Source organism: Pseudophryne corroboree, chromosome 9 (assembly GCF_028390025.1).
Source record: "Pseudophryne corroboree isolate aPseCor3 chromosome 9, aPseCor3.hap2, whole genome shotgun sequence".
Taxonomy (NCBI): domain Eukaryota; kingdom Metazoa; phylum Chordata; class Amphibia; order Anura; family Myobatrachidae; genus Pseudophryne; species Pseudophryne corroboree.
The window spans coordinates 77,695,984-77,721,127 of NC_086452.1; the positions used below are offsets into that span (position 1 = coordinate 77,695,984).

Consider the following 25,144-nt stretch of genomic DNA (forward strand, 5'->3'; position numbering starts at 1 on the left):
CCACTGCTACACTGATCATGGCTGCACAACTTATGGCCGGTGTGGGCCCCATGGCTGTAACTGACCCATCTCCCAATGCAGATACTCTCCCACTGCTACACTGATCATGGCTACACATCTTATGGCCGGTGTGGGGCTCCATGGCTGTAACTGACCGATCTCCTAATGCAGATACTCCCCCACTGCTACACTGATCATGGCTGCACAACTTATGGCCGGTGTGGGGCTCTATGGCTGTAACTAACCGATCTCCCAATGCAGATACTCTCCCACTGCTATACTGATCATGGCTGCACAACTTATGGCCGGTGTGGGGCTCCATGGCTGAAACTGACCCATCTCCCAATACAGATACTCTCCCACTGCTACACTGATCATGGCTGCACAACGTATGGCCGTTGTGGGGCTCCATGGCTGTAACTGACCCATCTCCCAATGCAGATACTCTCCCACTGCTACACTGATCATGGCTGCACAACTTATGGCCGGTGTGGGGCTCTATGGCTGTAACTAACCGATCTACCAATACAGATACTCTCCCACTGCTACACTGATCATGGCTGCACAACTTATGGCCGTTGTGGGGCTCCATGGCTATAACTGACTGATCTCCCAATGCAGATACTCTCCCACTGCTACACTGATCATGGCTGCACAACTTATGGCCGGTGTGGGGCTCCATGGCTGTAACTGACCCATCTCCCAATGCAGATACTCTCCCACTGCTACACTGATCATGGCTGCGCAACTTATGGCCGGTGTGGGGCTCCATGGCTGTAACTAACCCATCTCCCAATGCAGATACTCTCCCACTGCTACACTGATCATGGCTGCACAACTTATGGCCGTTGTGGGGCTCCATGGCTATAACTGACTGATCTCCCAATGCAGATACTCTCCCACTGCTACACTGATCATGGCTGCACAACTTATGGCCGGTGTGGGGCTCCATGGCTGTAACTGACCCATCTCCCAATGCAGATACTCTCCCACTGCTACACTGATCATGGCTGCGCAACTTATGGCCGGTGTGGGCTCCATGGCTGTAACTGACCCATCTCCCAATGCAGATACTCTCCCACTGCTACACTGATTATGGCTGCGCAACTTATGGCCGGTGTGGGGCTCCATGGCTGTAACTGACCCATCTCCCAATGCAGATACTCTCCCACTGCTACACTGATCATACTTACTGGTTAGTCCATTATCCACCATCATAGCACATCCCAAAAAAAAAATCAATAACCGATGACATTCTTGGAACTGTTGAGTGCAAATATAAAAAAATGAGTAATCTGTATAATATATATATATATATATATATATATATATATATATATATATACTAAGAAATCTGATGGAGAAATGTAACAGTAACAAGGACAGGCGATGTGCGATTATTATCTAGGTGGTAATTTGAGAACCTGTATGTAATTGTCTAATGTGCTCACTATGTATTATGGGCCTGATTCTGAGGTGACAGACAAGCTAGGTACACACTATACAACTATTGGGCCAATTTACCAGTAATCCGGTTCTCAGGCAAATTTTTTGTATACTGTGTACGAAGGAGCGTTTCGGCATTTTGCTAATAATTCTGGAAAATCTTTCACACATCAAACCAAAAAAATATCTCGCCCACAATCTCCTGATATGGAGCAGTGTGTGTGCGTTCTCAATAATCTGCCCATATTTACTATGTTTTCCTGTCACTATGTCATCCTCCTTGCGGGCGGACATATGCAAATGCAGTGTGATGTGTAGCTCTGATATTGGCGCTTACAATTTCCCCCAAAAATAGGCCGATTGACGGGCCGACCAAAAACATCTGTCAGTGTGTACCCAGCTTTAAGCAAAGATCCAGTAACTGCACCTGGACAGACCATGCTGCGATGTAAGGGGGCAAGTACACTAGATTTGTTTTGCCTGCATGGAGGGTGTAAAGGGTGTAACTGTGCTTCCATCACATCGCTCTCTAATACGTTTTTTCCTGTTTTTGTCCCCTGAACCTCTGGGCTCCCCCTGAACCTCTGGGCCCCATACAGTAGTACCATTTGACCCCCTTCCCTGTCACCGGGCCTGCATACTACACATACCTATATACTGTATACGTTATCTCATTAAGAAATAGTAACGAAAGACACTACAAAGCTTCTAATCCCACATTTCTGTTGTTCCCACAAATTCTCCCCCTCTCCCCTCGTACACACACCCGCTCTAAGCTGCTACCTAACCAGTCATTCCCACTTTCATCCCAATAACCGGCTTCAGCACACCAAGATAACATTATATCCCTGAAGTCTGTATGTACTCTCTGAATGTGCAAAATACATTTCAACAAAAGACTTACAGCACTTATTCATTTTAAGAGCAGTTGTTTTTTTATTTTTATAATGCTCTGTGGGTTGGAAGTGTGTGTGTGGGGGAAGTAGGCGGTAAATTCCCCCCCATGGGTGTGACCTGTGTGCTGGTGTGGGTAGAAATGCTGCCTTTGATGTTATAATTTAAGTGTGAGTCAATGGTGGGTATAAGGTGAATTTGGTGTCTGAGGTCCATGGTGAGGTCAGCTGTGATCACGCGGTAATCCTCTGTAGGGTCACTAGGAGAAGTTGGAAGCAGTGTCGCAGACTGGAGGAAGTGTAGGTACTTACCCTAGGTGTAGCTGTGGGGAATTACCTGTTTTTTTAGGTTGCTCCCCACAGCTACACCTAGGGTAAGTACCTACACTTCCTCCAGTCTGCCGGCCTCTCCTAGAGGATTATCGCGTGATCACAGCTGACCTCACCATGGACCTCAGTATAACAGCACCCCCCACTGACTAGGATTAGGCAGCAGTTGATGTTATCACCCACACCAGCGTGGCCACACCCACACTAATCTCCCTGGTGTCGGCTTCTCTTCATCTTGTTCCTGTAAAGAGAAGAAAAACCTTGTAAGTGACAAAGGTACAGGGACTCACATATACAACGCAAACAGTCTAGACAGCCATAAATATGAACATTATGAGGGAAAGAGAATGGGAAAACGCTGTGGTTACCATAGCTGAGAAAAGGCGGGAGGGAGTATGTATGAGGATGAGGTTGGAGATATAGGGAGCCGAGCAGTGCAGTTGGAGGGGGCCTTGTATGTGAGGGTGAGAGATGGAGCAGTATTCTGTAACTGAAGGAGAGCCAGTGTTAGGCGGGGGAGGCAGATGTGGAGCAGCGAGACTAATCTAGCTGCAGCGTTAAGTATGGATTGTAGGGAAGCAAGATGGGAGTGAGGGAGGCCTGGAAGGAGATGGTTGCAGTAGTCAAGATGGGAAAGGATGAGTGGGTGGACAATAGTTTTATTGGCAGCTATGAAAGTCACTTATTTGATGGTCTTTTCTGGTTTTTGGGGTTACGAGATCTCTGTGGTACAGGGAAGAAAATACAATACATTTTAGGATTATCGAGAGTAACCACCAATACAAGCTAGTTACTAAATGTTACAGGTTTATTACATTTCATTCAGAAGATAACAAGATGGCCATAAAGGTTACAGATAGCCATAAGCAGACTAGGGTAAGCAGAGGTGGGGGTGTCAGTGGTGGCTGATGTAACGGGAATCTAAACACTATTCTGTCATTATATACACTAGTATATTAGACACAGTGGCCGCTAAAGATGGGTACACACCTGCGCGATCCCCGGCTAATCAGGTAAAACGCTCCCAATCAGCCAAGCTCTGTGTGCACTCAGCTGTGACCCCTATGACCTCCTGTTCGGTGGGGGAAGGGGGGGGTAGCAGCTCCTCTCTGGGGATTGGTAGGTCGCATGTGCAGCACATAAGATGTGACCTCCCGGTCCTGGCCGTTGCAGGAGTGTTAAGAGCCATTTATCATCTAACCCTCCTACATCCATACAGAGTACACACCTATACAATCAACGGCTGTTCACCTGATATCGGGAGAATGGGGCGACGATTGTATAGGTGTGTACTCAGCTTTATTCCCAGCTGCAGATTACCTCAGTCCCACATAGAGAATTTTGACAGACAATTAGAACCACTTGGCCCATCTAGCCTGCCCTAAATACATGTATACGCACACACTAGGGTTACTATTGATGGGAGCCAATTTACCAGATTGTAGGAGGAAACTGGAGTACCCGGAGGAAACCCACACAAGCACGGGGAGAATATATAAACTCAGGGCCATGGTGGGTACTGACCCACGACTTCAGTGCTGTGAGGCAGTAATGCTAACCACTACGCCATCCGTACTGCCCAACTGCTGTATGCCAGAGCCATATGGCTCAGTCTCCCTCACATTCCCTAGACTGACGTATAGATGTTTTATTCACTCACCCTTATTGCTTCCAGGATGTCCACAAATCCCAGTATGTTTCTTTCAAAGGCTGTAAAGAAAATGTAAAACAACAGTCAGTGTCTTGGATTCTGCAGCTGCTCATTGATGGGTAATGTGACTTGTACAATGTTTCTAATAGCCGCTGAATACAACTTACAATGGGTGGGCACCATTTTTTTTGCTAACTAATTAGATGCGCAAATTTACCCACGTTTACTCTTCATAGGATTTAAGGTGCCCTTTTCTTCATAGCCCCTGAGCAGGTGTAAAGTTTGGGAAATCCCAATTTTTAGAAAAAAAAATAAAAATCAGAACTTGGTTCCCTGGGGCACTCCCAGTCATGAATGATCAGGCACTTAAAAGTTTTTAATTAGCTTCATTTGTCCAATCATGGTGTCATTTTTGGGAAGATATTCTGCAAGAATAATGGAATAACTGATGCTGGACAGGCATATGTGGTGTTGTATTGATGGGACCGGTGTTTTTAGGCTAGCAGGTGGGAGTTACAGGGGTTTTCAACACATTTTAGAAATTGGCAAAAATGACAAAAAAAATCTATTTACCATGGAATTGTGAGTTAAGTGTGAGCGCCACAGACGAGCTAAGTGACATTTCCCTGCAATATGTGCATTAATTCAGTGCGCGGTAAACAAAATGTTACAGCCGGATACTTGAATCTGCCCCTTAGTGGGAAACAGTGTTTAGCATATAACAGCTATGTGGAGATCTCTGTAACTGTAATATAAGTGCTGGCATCAGTATAAGACCCACAACGCCTGAGCACAAGTGCATTATACAAGGCTCTGACTGACCGATCCCCCAATGCAGATACTCTCCCACTGCTACACTGATCATGGCTGCACAACTTATGGCCGGTGTGGGACCCCATGGCTGTAACTGACCGATCTCCCAATGCAGATACTCTCCCACTGCTACACTGATCATGGCTACACATCTTATGGCTGGTGTGGGGCCCCATGGCTGTAACTGACCCATCTCCCAATGCAGATACTCCCCCACTGCTACACTGATCATACTTACTGGTTAGTCCATTATCCACCATCATAGCACATCCCCAAAAAAAATCAATAACCGATGACATTCTTGGAACTGTTGAGTGCAAATATAAAAAAATGAGTAATCTGTATAATATATATATACTAATAAATCTGATGGAGAAATCTAACACAGTAACAAGGACAGGCGATGTGCGATTATTATCTAGGTGGTAATTTGAGAACCTGTATGTAATAGTCTAACGTGCTCACTATGTATTATGGGCCTGATTCTGAGGTGAGAGACAAGCTAGGTACACACTATACAACTATTGGGCCGATTTACCAGTAATCCGGTTCTCAGGCAAATTTTTTGTATAGTGTGTACGAAGGAGCGTTTCGGCATTTTGCCAATAATTCTGGAAAATCTTTCACACATCAAACCAAAAAAATATCTCGGCCACAATCTCCTGATATGGAGCAGTGTGTGTGCGTTCTCAATAATCTGCCCATATTTACTATGTTTTCCTGTCACTATGTCATCCTCCTTGCGGGCGGACATATGCAAATGCAGTGTGATGTGTAGCTCAGATATTGGTGCCTACAATTTCCCCCAAAAATAGGCCGATTGACGGGCCGACCAAAAACATCTGTCAGTGTGTACCCAGCTTTAAGCAAACATCCAGTAACTGCACCTGGACAGACCATGCTGCGATGTAAGGGGGCAAGTACACTAGATTTGTTTAGCCTGCATGGAGGGTGTAAAGGGTGTAACTGTGCTTCCATCACATCGCTCTCTAATACGTTTTTTCCTGTTTTTGTCCCCTGAACCTCTGGGCCCCATACAGTAGTACCCTTTGACCCCCTTCCCTGTCACCGGGCCTGCATACTGCACATACCTATATACTGTATACGTTATCTCATTAAGAAATAGTAACGAAAGACACTACAATGCTTCTAATCCCACATTTCTGTTGTTCCCACAAATTCTCCCCCTCTCCCCTCGTACACACACCCGCTCTAAGCTGCTACCTAACCAGTCATTCCCACTTTCATCCCAATAACCGGCTTCAGCACACCAAGATAACATTATATCCCTGAAGTCTGTATGTACTCTCTGAATGTGCAAAATACATTTCAACAAAAGACTTACAGCACTTATTCATTTTAAGAGCAGTTGTTTTTTTATTTTTATAATGCTCTGTGGGTTGGAAGTGTGTGTGTGGGGGAAGTAGGCGGTAAATTCCCCCCCATGGGTGTGACCTGTGTGCTGGTGTGGGTAGAAATGCTGCCTTTGATGTTATAATTTAAGTGTGAGTCAATGGTGGGTATAAGGTGAATTTGGTGTCTGAGGTCCATGGTGAGGTCAGCTGTGATCACGCGGTAATCCTCTGTAGGGTCACTAGGAGAAGTTGGAAGCAGTGTCGCAGACTGGAGGAAGTGTAGGTACTTACCCTAGGTGCAGCTGTGGGGAATTACCTGTTTTTTTAGGTTGCTCCCCACAGCTACACCTAGGGTAAGTACCTACACTTCCTCCAGTCTGCCGGCCTCTCCTAGAGGATTATCGCGTGATCACAGCTGACCTCACCATGGACCTCAGTATAACAGCACCCCCCACTGACTAGGATTAGGCAGCAGTTGATGTTATCACCCACACCAGCGTGGCCACACCCACACTAATCTCCCTGGTGTCGGCTTCTCTTCATCTTGTTCCTGTAAAGAGAAGAAAAACCTTGTAAATGACAAAGGTACAGGGACTCACATATACAACGCAAACAGTGTAGACAGCCATAGATATGAAGATTATGAGGGAAAGAGAATGGGAAAACGCTGTGGTTACCATAGCTGAGAAAAGGCGGGAGGGAGTATGTATGAGGATGAGGTTGGAGATATAGGGAGCCGAGCAGTGCAGTTGGAGGGGGCCTTGTATGTGAGGGTGAGAGATGGAGCAGAATTCTGTAAGTGAAGGAGAGCCAGTGTTAGGCGGGGGAGGCAGATGTGGAGCAGCGAGACTAATCTAGCTGCAGTGTTAAGTATGGATTGTAGGGAAGCAAGATGGGAGTGAGGGAGGCCTGGAAGGAGATGGTTGCAGTAGTCAAGATGGGAAAGGATGAGTGGGTGGACAATAGTTTTATTGGCAGCTATGAAAGTCACTTATTTGATGGTCTTTTCTGGTTTTTGGGGTTACGAGATCTCTGTAGTACAGGGAAGAAAATACAATACATTTTAGGATTATAGAGAGTAACCACCAATACAAACTAGTTACTAAATGTTACAGGTTTATTACATTTCATTCAGAAGATAACAAGATGGCCATAAAGGTTACAGATAGCCATAAGCAGACTAGGGTAAGCAGAGGTGGGGGTGTCAGTGGTGGCTGATGTAACGGGAATCTAAACACTATTCTGTCATTATATACACTAGTATATTAGACACAGTGGCCGCTAAAGATGGGTACACACCTGTGCGATCCCCGGCTAATCAGGTAAAACGCTCCCAATCAGCCAAGCTCTGTGTGCACTCAGCTGTGACCCCTATGACCTCCTGTTAGGTGGGGGAAGGGGGGGTAGCAGCTCCTCTCTGGGGATTGGGAGGTCGCATGTGCAGCACATAAGATGTGACCTCCCGGTCCTGGCCGTTGCATGAGTGTTATAAGCCGTTTATCATCTAACCCTCCTACATCCATACAGAGTACACACCTATATAATCAACGGCTGTTCACCTGATATCGGGAGAATGGGGCGACGATTGTATAGGTGTGTACTCCGCTTTATTCCCAGCTGCAGATTACCTCAGTCCCACATAGAGAATTTTGACAGACAATTAGAACCACTTGGCCCATCTAGCCTGCCCTAAATACATGTATACGCACACACTAGGGTTACTATTGATGGGAGCCAATTTACCAGATTGTAGGAGGAAACTGGAGTACCCGGAGGAAACCCACACAAGCACGGGAGAATATATAAACTCAGGGCCATGGTGGGTACTGACCCACGACTTCAGTGCTGTGAGGCAGTATTGCTAACCACTACGCCATCCGTACTGCCCAACTGCTGTATGCCAGAGCCATATGGCTCAGTCTCCCTCACATTCCCTAGACTGACGTATAGATGTTTTATTCACTCACCCTTATTGCTTCCAGGATGTCCACAAATCCCAGTATGTTTCTTTCAAAGGCTGTAAAGAAAATGTAAAACAACAGTCAGTGTCTTGGATTCTGCAGCTGCTCATTGATGGGTAATGTGACTTGTACAATGTTTCTAATAGCCGCTGAATACAACTTACAATGGGTGGGCACCATTTTTTTTGCTAACTAATTAGATGCGCAAATTTACCCACGTTTACTCTTCATAGGATTTAAGGTGCCCGTTTCTTCATAGCCCCTGAGCAGGTGTAAAGTTTGGGAAATCCCAATTTTTAGAAAAAAAAAATCAGAACTTGGTTCCCTGGGGCACTCCCAGTCATGAATGATTAGGCACTTAAAAGTTTTTAATTAGCTTCATTTGTCCAATCATGGTGTCATTTTTGGGAAGATATTCTGCAAGAATAATGGGATAACTGATGCTGGACAGGTATATGTGGTGTTGTATTGATGGGACCGGTGTTTTTAGGCTAGCAGGTGGGAGTTACAGGGGTTTTCAACACATTTTAGAAATTGGCAAAAATGACAAAAAAAAAGAAGAATTTACTTACCGATAATTCTATTTCTCGTAGTCCGTAGTGGATGCTGGGACTTCCGTAAGGACCATGGGGAATAGCGGCTCCGCAGGAGACTGGGCACAAAAGTAAAAGCTTTAGACTAGCTGGTGTGCACTGGCTCCTCCCCCTATGACCCTCCTCCAAGCCTCAGTTAGGATACTGTGCCCGGACGAGCGTACATAATAAGGAAGGATTTTGAATCCCAGGTAAGACTCATACCAGCCACACCAATCACACCGTACAACCTGTGATCTGAACCCAGTTAACAGTATGATAAACGTAGGAGCCTCTGAAAAGATGGCTCACAACAATAAACAACCCGATTTTTTTGTAACAATAACTATATACAAGTATTGCAGACAATCCGCACTTGGGATGGGCGCCCAGCATCCACTACGGACTACGAGAAATAGAATTATCGGTAAGTAAATTCTTATTTTCTCTGACGTCCTAGTGGATGCTGGGACTTCCGTAAGGACCATGGGGATTATACCAAAGCTCCCAAACGGGCGGGAGAGTGCGGATGACTCTGCAGCACCGAATGAGAGAACTCCAGGTCCTCCTCAGCCAGGGTATCAAATTTGTAGAATTTAGCAAACGTGTTTGCCCCTGACCAAGTAGCTGCTCGGCAAAGTTGTAAAGCCGAGACCCCTCGGGCAGCCGCCCAAGATGAGCCCACTTTCCTTGTGGAATGGGCTTTTACAGATTTTGGCTGTGGCAGGCCTGCCACAGAATGTGCAAGCTGAATTGTACTACAAATCCAACGAGCAATCGTCTGCTTAGAAGCAGGAGCACCCAGCTTGTTGGGTGCATACAGGATAAACAGCGAGTCAGATTTTCTGACTCCAGCCGTCCTGGAAACATATATTTTCAGGGCCCTGACTACGTCCAGCAACTTGGAGTCCTCCAAGTCCCTAGTCGCCGCAGGTACCACAATAGGCTGGTTCATGTGAAACGCTGAAACCACCTTAGGGAGAAATTGAGGGCGAGTCCTCAGTTCTGCCATGTCTGAATGAAAAATTAGGTAAGGGCTTTTATATGATAAAGCCGCCAATTCAGAGACACGCCTGGCTGAAGCCAGGGCTAACAGCATGACCACTTTCCATGTGAGATATTTCAATTCCACAGTGGTGAGTGGTTCAAACCAATGTGATTTTAGGAGACTCAACACTACATTGAGATCCCAAGGTGCCACTGGAGGCACAAAAGGAGGCTGTATATGCAGTACTCCTTTGACAAACGTCTGAACTTCAGGCACTGAAGCCAGTTCTTTTTGGAAGAAGATTGACAGGGCCGAAATTTGAACCTTAATGGACCCTAATTTTAGGCCCATAGATAGTCCTGTTTGCAGGAAATGCAGGAAACGACCCAGTTGAAATTCCTCTGTAGGGGCCTTCTTGGCCTCACACCACGCAACATATTTCTGCCAAATGCGGTGATAATGTTTTGCGGTTACATCCTTTCTGGCCTTGACCAGGGTAGGGATGACTTCATCTGGAATGCCTTTTTCCTTCAGGATCCGGCGTTCAACCTCCATGCCGTCAAACGCAGCCGCGGTAAGTCTTGAAACAGACAAGGTCCCTGCTGGAGCAGGTCCTTTCTGAGAGGTAGAGGCCACGGGTCCTCCGTGAGCATCTCTTGCAGTTCCGGGTACCAAGTTCTTCTTGGCCAATCCGGAGCCACGAGTATAGTTCTTACTCCTCTCCTTCTTATGATTCTCAGTACTTTGGGTATGAGAGGCAGAGGAGGGAACACATACACCGACTGGTACACCCACGGTGTTACCAGAGCGTCCACCGCTATTGCCTGAGGGTCCCTTGACCTGGCGCAATATCTGTCCAGTTTTTTGTTGAGACGGGACGCCATCATGTCCACCTTTGGTTTTTCCCAACGGTTTACAATCACTTGGAAGACTTCTGGGTGAAGTCCCCACTCCCCCGGGTGGAGGTCGTGTCTGCTGAGGAAGTCTGCTTCCCAGTTGTCCACTCCCGGAATGAACACTGCTGACAGTGCTACCACATGATTTTCCGCCCAGCGGAGAATCCTTGCAGCTTCTGCCATTGCCCTCCTGCTTCTTGTGCCGCCCTGTCTGTTGACGTGGGCGACTGCCATGATGTTGTCCGATTGGATCAATACCGACTGACCCTGAAGCAGAGGCCTTGCTTGACTTAGGGCATTGTAAATGGCCCTTAGTTCCAGGATATTTATGTGAAGAGACGTTTCCATGCTTGACCACAAGCCCTGGAAATTTCTTCCCTGTGTGACTGCTCCCCAGCCTCTCAGACTGGCATCCGTGGTCACCAGCATCCAATCCTGAATGCCGAATCTGCGGCCCTCTAGAAGATGAGCACTCTGTAACCACCACAGGAGAGACACCCTTGTCCTTGGAGATAGGGTTATCCGCTGATGCATCTGAAGATGCGATCCGGACCATTTGTCCAGCAGATCCCACTGAAAAGTTCTCCGGGAGAAACACCTTTTTCTGGACTGTGTCCAGAATCATCCCCAGGAACAGTAGACGTGTTGTTGGAATCAGCTGTGATTTTGGGATATTTAGAATCCACCCGTGCTGACGTAGCACTACCTGAGACAGTGCTACTCCGAACTCTAACTGTTCCCTGGATCTTGCCCTTATCAGGAGATCGTCCAAGTAAGGGATAATTAAGACGCCTTTTCTTCGAAGAAGAATCCTCATTTCGGCCATTACCTTGGTAAAGACCCGGGGTGCCGTGGACAATCCAAACGGCAGCGTCTGAAACTGATAATGACAGTTTTGAACCACAAACCTGAGGTACCCCTGGTGAGAAGGGAAGATTGGGACATACCATATAGTCCCCTTCCTCCAGGTTCGCTATCACTGCTCTGAGTGATTCCATCTTGAATTTGAACCTTTTTATGTAAGTGTTCAAGGATTTCAGATTTAAAATTGGTCTCACCGAGCCGTCCGGCTTCGGTACCACAAACAGCGTGGAATAATACCCCTTTCCCTGTTGTAGGAGGGGTACCTTGATTATCACCTGCTGGGAATACAGCTTGTGAATAGCTTCCAATACTGCCTCCCTGTCGGAGGGAGGCGTTGGAAGAGCAGACTTCAGGAATCGGCGAGGGGGAGACGTCTCGAATTCCAATTTGTACCCCTGTGATACTACCTGCAGGATCCAGGGGTCCACTTGCGAGTGAGCCCACTGCGCGTTGAAATTTTTGAGACGGGCCCCCACCGTGCCTGAGTCCGCTTGTAAAGCCCCAGCGTCATGCTGAAGACTTGGCAGAAGCGGGGGAGGGCTTCTGCTCCTGGGAAGAGGCTGCCTGGTGCAGCCTTTTTCCTCTTCCTCTGCCCCGGGGCAGAAATGAGTGGCCTTTTGCTCGCTTGTTCTTATAGGAACGAAAGGACTGAGTTTGAAAAGACGGTGTCTTTTTCTGCTGAGAGGTGACCTGGGGTAAAAAGGTGGACTTTCCAGCCGTTGCCGTGGCCACCAGGTCTGATAGACCGACCCCAAATAACTCCTCCCCTTTATACAGCAATACTTCCATATGTCGTTTGGAATCTGCATCACCTGACCACTGGCGCGTCCATAAACTTCTTCTGGCAGATATGGACATCGCACTTACTCTTGATGCCAGAGTGCAAATATCTCTCTGTGCATCTCGCATATAAAGAAATGCATCATTTAACTGCTCTATAGTCAGTAAAATACTGTCCCTATCCAGGGTATCAATATTTTCAGACAGTGACTCCGACCAAGCCACGCCAGCACTGCACATCCAGGCTGAGGCGATTGCTGGTCTCAGTATAACACCCGTATGTGTGTATATACTTTTTAATGTATTCTCCAGCCTCCTATCAGCTGGATCCTTGAGGGCGGCCGTATCAGGAGACGGTAACGCCACTTGCTTTGATAAGCGTGTGAGCGCCTTATCCACCCTAGGAGGTGTTTCCCAGCGCGCCCTAACCTCTGGCGGGAAAGGGTATAATGCCAATAACTTCTTTGAAATTAGCAGTTTTCTATCTGGGGTAACCCACGCTTCATCACACACTTCATTCAGTTCCTCTGATTCAGGAAAAACTATCGGTAGTTTTTTCACACCCCACATAATACCCCTTTTTGTGGTACTTGCAGTATCAGAGATATGCAAAGCCTCCTTCATTGCCGTGATCATATAACGTGTGGCCCAACTGGAAAATACGTTTGTTTCTTCACCGTCGACACTGGATTCAGTGTCAGTGTCTGGGTCTGTGTCGACCGACTGAGGTAAAGGGCGTTTTACAGCCCCTGACGGTGTCTGAGACGCCTGGACAGGTACTAACTGGTTTGCCGGCTGTCTCATGTCGTCAACCGACTTTTGTAGCGTGCTGACACTATCCCGTAATTCCATAAACAAAGCCATCCATTCTGGTGTCGACTCCCTAGGGGGTGACATCACCATTACAGGCAATTGCTCCGCCTCCACGCCAACATCGTCCTCATACATGTCGACACACACGTACCGACACACAGCAGACACACAGGGAATGCTCTGATAGAAGACAGGACCCCACTAGCCCTTTGGGGAGACAGAGGGAGAGTTTGCCAGCACACACCCAAGCGCTATAAATATATATAGGGACAACCTTAATAAGTGTGTTCCCTTTATAGCAGCTCAAATATTATAAATATCGCCAATAAGTGCCCCCCCTCTCTGTTTTTACCCTGTTTCTGTAGTGCAGTGCAGGGGAGAGTCCTGGGAGCCTTCCTCGCAGCGGAGCTGGGCAGGAAAATGGCGCTGTGTGCTGAGGAGAATAGGCCCCGCCCCCTTTTCGGCGGGCTTCTTCTCCCAGTTTTTTTGGAACCTGGCAGGGGTTAAATACATCCATATAGCCCCAGGGGCTATATGTGATATATTTTAGCCAGAATAGGTATATTACATTGCTGCCCAGGGCGCCCCCCCCAGCGCCCTGCACCCTCAGTGACCGCTGGTGTGAAGTGTGCGGAGAGCAATGGCGCACAGCTGCAGTGCTGTGCGCTACCTCATGAAGACTGAGACGTCTTCTGCCGCCGGTTTCTGGACCTCTTCTCTATTCGGCATCTGCAAGGGGGTCGGCGGCGCGGCTCCGGTGACCCATCCAGGCTGTACCTGTGATCGTCCCTCTGGAGCTAGTGTCCAGTAGCCTAAGAAGCAAATCCATCCTGCACGCAGGTGAGTTCACTTCTTCTCCCCTAAGTCCCTCGTTGCAGTGAGCCTGTTGCCAGCAGGACTCACTGAAAATAAAAAACCTAACAAACTTTTTCTAAGCAGCTCTTTAGGAGAGCCACCTAGATTGCACCCTGCTCGGACGGGCACAAAAACCTAACTGAGGCTTGGAGGAGGGTCATAGGGGGAGGAGCCAGTACACACCACCTAGTGGTCAAACTTTTAAATTTTGTGCCCTGTCTCCTGCGGAGCCGCTATTCCCCATGGTCCTGACGGAGTCCCAGCATCCACTAGGACGTCAGAGAAATGGATTTTTTAATGCATGGTGTTACCCTCTCCGATTATCATCGGAATAAACAGATCCCTAGGGGATTCCGGATCAGGAATACCCCCACCATAGGGAGGTATAACCAAGAATTTTGTAGGAGATGGGTAGCCGTTTTGAACAAATGCAGCTTTGATCTCATCCTGTTGGTGATAGAGGAGTCGGCACGTGAGCTGAAATCGATCAAAGCTAGCATCTCTAAGTTTGAGGACTTGCATATGGAGGCCCTTACTAAAGATCAAGAGACCAATTGGTCAGATACATTGACTGAACAGATGGACATCTACAAAACCAATTTGGTCAAATTTAAGAAAGAAAAGCTTGCCACGGTTCAACGTGATTACATGGAAAGTAAGGTTTATTCCTGGGTACAAAATCCTGGAGCATTGAACCGTCAGAGGTTTAGAGACAAGAAAAGGAATTACAGAACCACTGACCGAGATACCTCGAGTGGAGAATACACCTCCTACAGTGGATCGGAAGAAGCTGGCACGTCTGGTTCCGGTAAACCCCCTTTAGGGGTTCGGACCCGCGCACAATGCCGCATACCCCCAAAAAATGTACGAGGAGGGGGGGGGGGGGGGGGCAGTGGAAAAGAGACCTAAAAAAAAAGGGGCAAAAACGAGGAAGTAACCACTGTGTTCAATTTATCAGACCGGACTTTGACTCAGCATGAAATTTCTTTGTTAAACAAAGGTCTATCATTTATACCATCTGGGAAATTTGATGCCCTGCAATGGCAAGTAGACTCTTATCGCTTTGCCAGACAACTTAGAATCAAGGAATACTTTGACAAGCAACCTATGCAGCCTAGGGACACGAGGTCTGATGTTCCCCCTCAGTTGAAGGTCAAGTCAAAATTTGACCCGTTTTCAAACAACCTCTCTTTGAAATGTTACACACGGACACTGGACCAGAAAGTGATTAGTTATGGCAAAAAGGTAAGAGCCACGGATAGCAATATAAGTAAAGAGGAACGTTTAGCATTAGTGAATTTGCGCTCATATAATGACATTGTGATCCGTACCGCCGATAAGGGGGGTGGTATTGTGGTACTTAATCTTTCAGATTACAAAAATGAAATTTATTCCCAGCTAAACGATCCCGAAGTTTATAAGAGACTGGATCATGACCCCACGGTTCAGTACAAGATAGAACTGGACACCATACTAACAAAAGCATCTGAGGAAGGTACCATTGCTGTAAACATGTTAAAGAATCTAAAACAGGAGTTTCCAATAGCCCCTGTATTTTACACCATACCCAAAATTCACAAAAACATGACAAATCCACCTGGCAGGCCGATTATTGCCGCAAGAGACTCCTTATATTACAAAATCTCACAATTCATCGACATATATTTACAGCCTGTGGTGCAAAGACAGCAGATGTATTTGAAAGACACTACAACATTTCTTAAAAAATTGCAGCAGTGTGTACCTCTCCCACCAGGTTGTATATTATGCACCATGGATGTGGTGTCGCTTTATACGAATATACCTCATGAAGAAGGCCTTACAGCTACAAGAAACCTTCTCCTCAGCGACAGAGACTATAATGGTCCAGATATAGATTTCATGATTCAGCTCTTAGGCCTTACATTGAAATGTAACTATTTTCTCTTTGATGGCCACTGGTACAATCAGCAAAAGGGGTGTGCGATGGGATCCTGTGTGGCCCCGGCATTCGCTAACGCCTTCATGATTATCAAAGAGAAGGAACTACTATTGGATTCACCAGATTTCGCACGGGGGATAATATGGATCACAAGATTCATAGATGATGTGTTCCTTATATGGCAAGGAAGCAAAGAAGATCTAGAACGTGCCATATTAGATATCAATACCAGAGACGTTAATATCAAATTTACTTACGTCATCAGTGACACGACAGTCAATTATTTGGACGTTAAAGTTACACTGGAAGGTAATCACTTGTCTACTGACCTCTACAAAAAACCGACGGACCGAAACACATATCTGCATGCCTCGAGCCAACATCCCCCGGCCTGTAAAGGAGGTATACCTTACTCCCAGTTTTTGAGGGCACGGAGAATAACAGACACCAATGATAAAGCGGAAGCAGCTATCAACGAGATGTTACAGATGTTTCTAGCGAAAGGCTACAGATATGAAGATCTGGTCCGTGCCAAAATGAAAGCCCTGGCTAAGCCTAGAATACAGCTGATGGAACCAAAGTCTAAAGATCCATCAGACAAGAAAATATTATCATTTGTACAACAATACCAACATGATAGTGGATTTAATGTAAAAACGGCTAAAGATTTGTGGCCAATTGTAACTCTAGATCCTGAGTTAAAGGGATTCAAAGATTACAAAATTATGCCTTGTTATTCCAGAAGAAAGAATCTTAAAGATCTTCTGGTTACTAATGATATTTCAAACCTCCAATCAACACCTAAAATGAATTTTCTCTCACGCAAGCCAGGCTGCTATAAATGCACAGGCTGCACAACCTGCAGCTATTTGGAATCTGGAAGTACCTTCAATCATCCACACACCGGCAAGAAAATCGACATTAAGCATATTCTGACCTGCACCAGCAAATTCGTCATATACTTTATATGCTGTCCATGTGGTCTTATGTATATTGGGAAGACCACATGTACTTTGCGGGAAAGAATGGCGACACACAGAATGTCGATTAGACATGCTTTGGAAGGCTCAGATTCTGAACAGCCAGTGGCCCGGCATTTCAAAACTCATCGACACAGTTTAGCCACTTTGCGCTATAAACTCATAGATCATGTTCCCCCAAGTGTAAGAGGTGGAGATAGAGGCAAGAGACTTCTACAATTAGAAGCTAGGTGGATCCATTCATTGGATACGGTTGCCCCAAGAGGATTGAATGAACAATTGAATTTGAATTGTTTTATTTAACATTTTGTCTTCTACACCTACCTAAAAGCGTTGCTTTCTATGCTAGATTAATGTATTTGATTCCTTATGATGCTTATTATAAGGCGGCAGCCCATGGTTAGGCTGTTTAGCATTTCTAATTGGATAGTGCGGCATGTTAACGTGTAGTCATGGTGACGGTTGTCTTCACATAGTGTTTTGTATGTTGCTAGGCAACGGAGGGTTCGGCACATGCGCACATGAGCGCACGTCGCGGGAGCGTGACGTCACCGGCCCTGCGTCCAGCGTTTCCTGTTTCCATGTGGGTGTCTTCACGGGTCTCTTATGGTATAAAGGTAAGCAATTTAGTAATATTTCTTGTTCTGACGAAAGTTTTAAAAATAAACCTGAAACGTTAACCAGCGGAGGCGTGTGGCGCCCATTCATTTAATGAAATAGAAGTCCTTGTGAGTGCCACTCTTTTTGCATCATATATATATATATATATATATATATAAAATCACTCATATGGGGCAGTACTCCTTTTATAAATGGCATTGAAACGTTGACTTTTATAATGTCATCGTTTGTATGCTAGGAGTGCAGCACCATTTGAGTGACCTGTACTATGAACCCTATATGTGAGAGCACCCAGCAAAAAAAAAAATGAGAATATATATATATATATATATATATATATATATATACAGTATACATACACACACAAAACCAATTCAGCCGGCCCTCCTTAATATCAAACAGCTGGCCCCGGTGCCCATGTCCAACAAGTCATACTGATCCAAAGGAGGATCACAAGATGGCACTCGAGAGGCAATTAGAGATGAAGAAAAGCTGGTATTTGTTATATTGTCAACATTTCGAGGCCTCCGCCTCTTTGTCAAGACACACCAGTACAAACAAGTGAAACACACTTACCCACTTGAAATACCCGCGCCAGACAGCCAATCCCACCGTCACTTCCCAAGCGCTCACAGGTTCCACGTCATGTCACATGACGTATTTCCTGTTCGCCACCACCGGGATCCACAGCAACTGAGACGCTTGTGTCTCACCATGGACTTCCGGGTTGACGATGTCCTGGGTTGCTATGGTGACCACACGCTGAGCAGCCCGAGTGCAGGATCACATGGTACAGCCCCTCCACTTGCAGCGCCTGTGGAATGATCAGGGATAGTGGCTGTTAATACATATAAAAGTCCACGAACATTAATACATTACAATGTGGGGAAGAATATAGCATATAACAAATCTATACAAACATAGAAATCACATAAACACTTAACATACTGTTAAAAACAGCTCTGAAATACACAGCACAATATCATTGGGGAGATACTTATCAGAAAAGTGCTCAATGAAGTTAGTATACAAAACAATTAATATATTAGACATACCCATGGAGAGTACATACAAACTGCACAAATCAGATTACCAGATTAATATACATAATAGAAACCAGTCCCCACATAGAGAGAGAGAGAGAGACAGACAGACAGACAGACAGAGAGAGAGACAGAGAGATGTAGAATACTGATAGAGAGAAAGATAAATGTAGAAACCCCTAGAGAGAGAAAGAGACACTATAGATAGATAGAAACCCCCTAGAGACAGAGGATGTAGATAGATAGATAGACAGACGGAAACAGAGGGTGAGATACTCTAGATAGATCACACACATAGCTAAAACTTACTTCCTCTGTAGGATCCCAGCTCCTGAGTGTGATCTCTGGAATCCCCTGTCAGGTCTCTCCCCCACGCTTCTTCATGCTCCTCCTGCCTCTGAGCTGCATGACAGGCTCAGCTCAGCTCAGCATTCAGTTTGTGCTCAGCAGGGACGGCCTCTGCACAAATGGAGATGGGGGCATCTAGAGGCTCCCGGCAGTACTGCACTCGGCAGTGACAGTGATAGGTGCCCTGCTCTCTCTCTGTCAGCGTCCGCCCGCCTCATAACAGCCGTCCTCTGGTCGGAGATGTACTGTAGACAGAGTGTCTGTCAGCCAGCACTGATCAGGGGGGGTTTCTGGGTACTCAGAACCCCCCTCTGCGTGCGCTACTGCTTCTTTCAAAATCTCTCTAGAGCAGTGGTTCTCAAACTCGGTCCTCAGGACCCCACACAGTGCATGTTTTGCAGGTAACCCAGCAAGTGCACAGGTGTATTAATTACTCACTGACACATTTTAAAAGGTCCACAGGTGGAGCTAATTATTTCACTTGGGATTCTGTGAGGAGACCTGCAAAACATGCACTGTGTGGGGTCCTGAGGACCGAGTTTGAGAACCTGTGCTCTAGAGGTTAAAAAAATTGGACTGCCAGACACAGTCACTCTGCAACACAAACACAGGCTGATGAAGGTCTCTGCATGTCATGTGATAGCAGAGGGGGAGGGTGTCACAGTACTGATATACAGTACTGTGCAGGGCTGGATTAAGGGCCACATGGACCTGGGGCTGAAAATGTTCAAGGGCCGATACCACAAAATGAACAAGCTGTGACCAGTGCTAAGTAGGTGTGGCCAGAGCCACGCTGGTGTGTACACCCCCTACACAATCAGCCTCAATGTCTCCCTAATTACCTAAAAATAGAAAAATTGCATACTTTTTTTTTTAGAAAACTAGAAAAATCTTTTTGAAAACATGATTTAGGGCCAACTGTGTGGCCATCTAGGCAGCTGGTCATTATCATGCTGCCATGATGGTATGCGGTTAACATACCACCCATCGGGATCCCGGCTGTCTCAATACCGATGCCTGGATCCCGACGGGGGTACTATACCGCCGCTGGAAAACCGGTGAAGTAGGTGACTCCCCCTCTAATGGGTGTCCACGACACCCATAGAGGGAGAATAGAACCTGTGTGAAGCTCGCCACCATGCCCGCAAGGGGCCTCATTGCACTCGCCCCCCCTCCCCCCGACGGCATTCTAGTACCCAGGATGGCGATGTCGGTATACTTACATTTGGCATCCAATGCGGCGGGATCACATACCAATCCCGCCATAATGGTAGCCCTATTTTTATGTGGAGGCCTGGAACTGAAGCTCCATCTGCCCCTTTGTTAATCAGGCCCTGGCTCAGAGGAGCGATCCAAAGCCCCTCTGCTTAGAACTAATGCATGTGACTGTGACAGTCCATGACACTCTGTAGAATTATAAATCATCAACAGGAGCCTGAAAATTGCCAACCAAGCAGCATGCTATAGTGAGTAATGTCTAAACACATTTTCTCCCATTGGATTGTTATTGAAAGTATATATTTTTTTAATCATTTCACAATCTGCATTTCTAGATCTGGACAGGCTGTGAGGCTAAATAATATAAAGTCATGTTTAATATTTCCCTGTTAATAAAATTAATTTCTAATAATATTATTTCTGCTGTCATAGGTGATGCCTCTCTACAACACACAGTTGAAGCTTTTGCCTTTTTCCAGCTAGGGAAGTGTAGAGCTCCTTCAGGCTCATGTGCTGCTGATGTCACAGGTTGAGGTGAAAGGAGAAAGTTACATCTGTCACATGAGAATGATTCAGCTCTAAAAATGTTGAATGAAGCTGGAAAAGCTCATTATGCGAGTGCGACACTGCCTTTATGACTAATATACGTTAAACACATACTGTAAGCTTCTCATCAGCACCAAGAGCAAGTTGTTTAACACAGAATTACAATGCTGTGCTGTAAAGCACAAATCTAACAGTTGTCCTTGCTGTACTGTATGCTAGTTATATTGTGATTAGTTGGCAAGGAAGTGGGGGGGGGGGGGGGGGGGTGCAGTAGGTCCAGACTGCCCATCTGGTACTGCCAGAAGAGCCAATGGGCTGGTAGGCCAGTCCAGTCCAACAGAGAGTTGCAGCGCATCCTCCGGCTCTCTAGTCTGTCCGCCTCCCTCATGGCACAACCCCCCCTCCCTTTCCCGCTCATCTCCATGGAAGTGGGGTACACACACCCCTGACTTGCAGCATGCCGCCGTATTTATTGCATGCGTGCGCCCCTGGCATGTGTGCGCCCGCACATGCTGGGGACGATTTCGGCCCCCAGTCTGTCCCTGGCAGGGGGTGTGAGAGCTCAGACTGGTATACTTTCAAACTGAATTGATATACATTAGCTGAAATCATCCGAATTTCACCAGTCCAACAGCTACAGTACGAACATGTTTACAGCCCTATCCGTTTGATAGATAGTGTCTAGTTAGACAGTCAATAGATAGACACCATATATTAGACAGACATTAGGTCGACAGGGTCAAAAGGTCAACAGGGTCAAAAGGTCGACATGGAAAAGGTCGACAGGTCAAAATGTCGACATGGTCAAAAGGTCGACATGAAAATTGTCGACATAAAAAAGATAGACAATTGTTTTTTTTTTATGTAACATGTTTTTGGATTATTTCATACTTTCTCTATCCATGTCGGCATAGAGTTGGTTATAAACCTTGTGGCGAGCGCAGCGAGCCACCGTGCCCGAAGTGTGGTGAGCAAAGCGAGCCCCGCGAGGGTATGCCTTTCTACAATTGGGGGTCCCAGATGACAAAATTATCCACACAAACCACAAAAATGCAAAAAACACGGTGTCTACCTTTCCCATGTCGACCATTTTCATGTTGACCTTTTGACCATGTCGACCTTTTGACCTGTCGACCTTTTGACTTGTCGACCTTTTCCATGTCGACCTTTTCCATGTCGACCTCTTGACCCTGTCGACCTAATGTCTATCTAACATATGGTGTCTATCTATTGACTGTCTAACTAGACACTATCTATCTTTCATACCGGAACCGTTTACAGCTTGGTTAAAAATGGACTTAGAATCAGAATAGAAGGTACGGTTCCAAGATTGGGATGCATTTGGCTTGAAATTTAGCTTAACTTGAAATTTATTATCTTTTCAATAAAATATATTTGAAACAAATATTTCAATTCTATATCTCGAAATTTTAAAAAAAATGTTTCTAAAGAGGTTAAAATAAAAAGTAGTTTTACCATTTTTATTTTAAAATCACTTCTATCTTCAAGTCCACTGGTTGATATTTTGCCATTCGCAATAAAAATAGGATTTTAATACCTACCGGTAAATCCTTTTCTCTTCGTCCGTAGCGGATGCTGGGGATGCTTCAAGAACCATGGGGTATAGACGGGATCCGCAGGAGACATGGGCACTTTAAGACTTTAAAAGAGGTGTGATTGGCTCCTCCCTCTATGCCCCTCCTCCAGACTCCAGTTATAGGAACTGTGCCCAGGGAGACGGACATTTCGAGAAAAAGGATTCATTTAATTTTTTTTTTTTTTCATCAATAGTTTCTATTGAAAACAAGTTTTCTTTTTGCAAGGAGAAGGGGTACATAAAGAATGAAGGAAGGGGCGGCGGGGGGGTACAAAGAACCAAGGGAACGGGATGTAAACATGCAAATATCAAAATTGTCAGAAGTCAAATATAACAATCCAATATAGATACAATAGGAAAAATACAAAGTCATATTGGAAAAAGATACAGATAAACACGGGTCAAACATGAAAACATATCAATAAACAGATAATCAATAATAGACACAGGGCTAGTAAGGCACAGCCGGTGCACAGAGCGGAAGTATAAGCCGAGTTAGTTAGGGGGAAGGTGAAACACCCCCTCCAGCAGTGACGTAGTCATGCCATGCTCTCCATTTCACCATTGGGGAGGAGGCCGCATGTCACAACTGAGGGCCTGAGCTGACGGGAGGCAGCCTCAGTTGTAGGGGCTGAGATGTAACGGAACCTGGGAGGTTGTATCAGACCCCTAGACATGTAAGTAACATGTAGAATAACTGCCCGAAGGCGTGACCACGACAACCAGGATAAAAGTCAATGATGTTTATTATGACAAACTCCGTAACACAGCAGCAGTAAAAGGAAACATAAAAGTCAACAGAGGATAAATACTATTCCTGGGTACTACAGGGTGGCAAGGGCCACAGGCACTGGTAGTGTGAGACAGTTCTTATAATCTTCTAGTTGGAAAGTCCTTACCAGGCCTGACTGTAGCAATGGAGAGAACCCAGGATCGTACCAACTGATGTTCCAGGAAAGGCTGGGCTGCTGAAGGTAAAACGGCTGCTGTGGATACTGGCTGGAACCAGACTGTTGTTGGTACGGAGTGGATACTGGCTGGAACCAGTTAAATAATAAACGAACTTGAGAGCGATGAAATAATAATGAAGTTTGGAGTTTGAGAGCGGTGAAATAATAATACCGGTGGAGAGTGGTAAACTGCAGAAAAGGACACCGGCCCTTTAAGAGAAGCTATACACTGCTGGAAGCTGGGCTGGAAGCAGGTGATTGTTTGAGAGCGGTGAAATAATAATACCGGTGGAGAGTGGTAAACTGCAGAAAGGACACCGGCCCTTTAAGAGAAGCTGTACACTGCTGGAAGCTGGGCTGGAAGCAGGTGATTGTTGTAGCTGGAAACAGGTGAGTCCAGAATGGATCGGGGAGTCAGGCTACACCGCAGATGGAATGCTGGTGCGGGTCTCTATAGCAGAAGTCTGGAGACAGGAGCTGGAACCTGGAAGACAACCACAGGAGAGAGACAAACTGGAACTAGGTTAGACAACCAAAGCACTGACGCCTTCCTTGCTCAGGCACAGCATACTTATACCTGCAGCAAGGAAGGGGTTGGCTAGGCAATTATGCAAATCAACAATACAGACAGCAGATTGGTGGAAATAATCAGATGACAAAATCCAAGATGGCTGCGCCCATGCAGACACTTGGAGGGAAGTTTGGTTTGTAATCCATGTGAGAATTGAAACAGTAATGGCGACGCCAGCTACAGGAGACAGGGGACGCCAGACTGACAAGCGCACATTTAACCACGCGGGCACAGCGGAGGCCGCGGCTGATGAAATCACCACTCTGACATTCTGCATGTGGAAACTCAGGAACAGCGGAATCCGGTCCTGGAACGCTGAGCCAGCCTTAGGAGGCATCTGAAGGGTAAGTAATGGCGTCCAGATACCCGGATCGTGACAGCACCCCCCCCTTTAGGAGTGGCCCCAGGACACTTCTTAGGCTTTAAAGGAAACTTTGCGTGGAAATTTCGGACCAAGGCAGGAGCATGGACGTCTGAGGCATTGGTCCAAGAGCGTTCTTCAGGACCATAGCCCTTCCAGTCAATGAGGTATTGTAACTGACCGTAACGGAAACGTGAGTCCAAAATCTTGGCCACCTCGTACTCGACTCCCCGTTGAGTCTGAACTTTGGGAGCTGGAGGAAGTGCGGAATGAAACCGATTCAGGATCAGCGGTTTCAACAAAGAAACATGAAATGTCCTGGGTATTTTCAAGAAGGATGGTAACTGTAACCTGTAGGCAACAGGATTGATGACTTGTTCAATCTTGAAGGGTCTGATGTAGCGAGGTGCAAATTTCATGCTGGGAACTCTCAACCTCAAATTCTTCGTGGACAGCCACACACGATCACCCACCTTGAGAGCAGGAACCGCTCTACGCTTCCTATCGGCAAACTTCTTATACCTGAATGAGGCTTTAAGCAGAGCTGCGCGGACGTTCCTCCAGTTATTTGAAAACTGACGCAAGGTGACATCCACTGCTGGAACAGAAGTTGCGGGAAGCGGTTGGAATTCTGGGACTTTAGGGTGGAATCCATAATTAATGAAGAATGGTGTAGAAGAAGATGAGGAATGGTATTGATTGTTGTGGCTGAACTCGGCCCAAGGAAGGAGTTGAACCCAGTCATCTTGAGAGGAAGACACATATATACGG

At 46.2% G+C, this 25,144-nt stretch overlaps 1 long non-coding RNA gene across 1 annotated transcript; it reads right to left on the reverse strand.

The window, feature by feature from the left end:
* Positions 1 to 2,731: 2,731 nt before the first annotated feature.
* On the reverse strand, positions 2,732 to 19,229 carry LOC134956703 (uncharacterized). Its single transcript, XR_010186108.1, has 7 exons — positions 19,092 to 19,229; positions 18,316 to 18,553; positions 8,456 to 8,505; positions 7,001 to 7,038; positions 5,372 to 5,440; positions 4,330 to 4,379; positions 2,732 to 2,910 (listed from the first exon to the last, which is right to left on the reverse strand). It is a non-coding gene; the product is annotated as an uncharacterized LOC134956703 (long non-coding RNA).
* Positions 19,230 to 25,144: the final 5,915 nt, after the last annotated feature.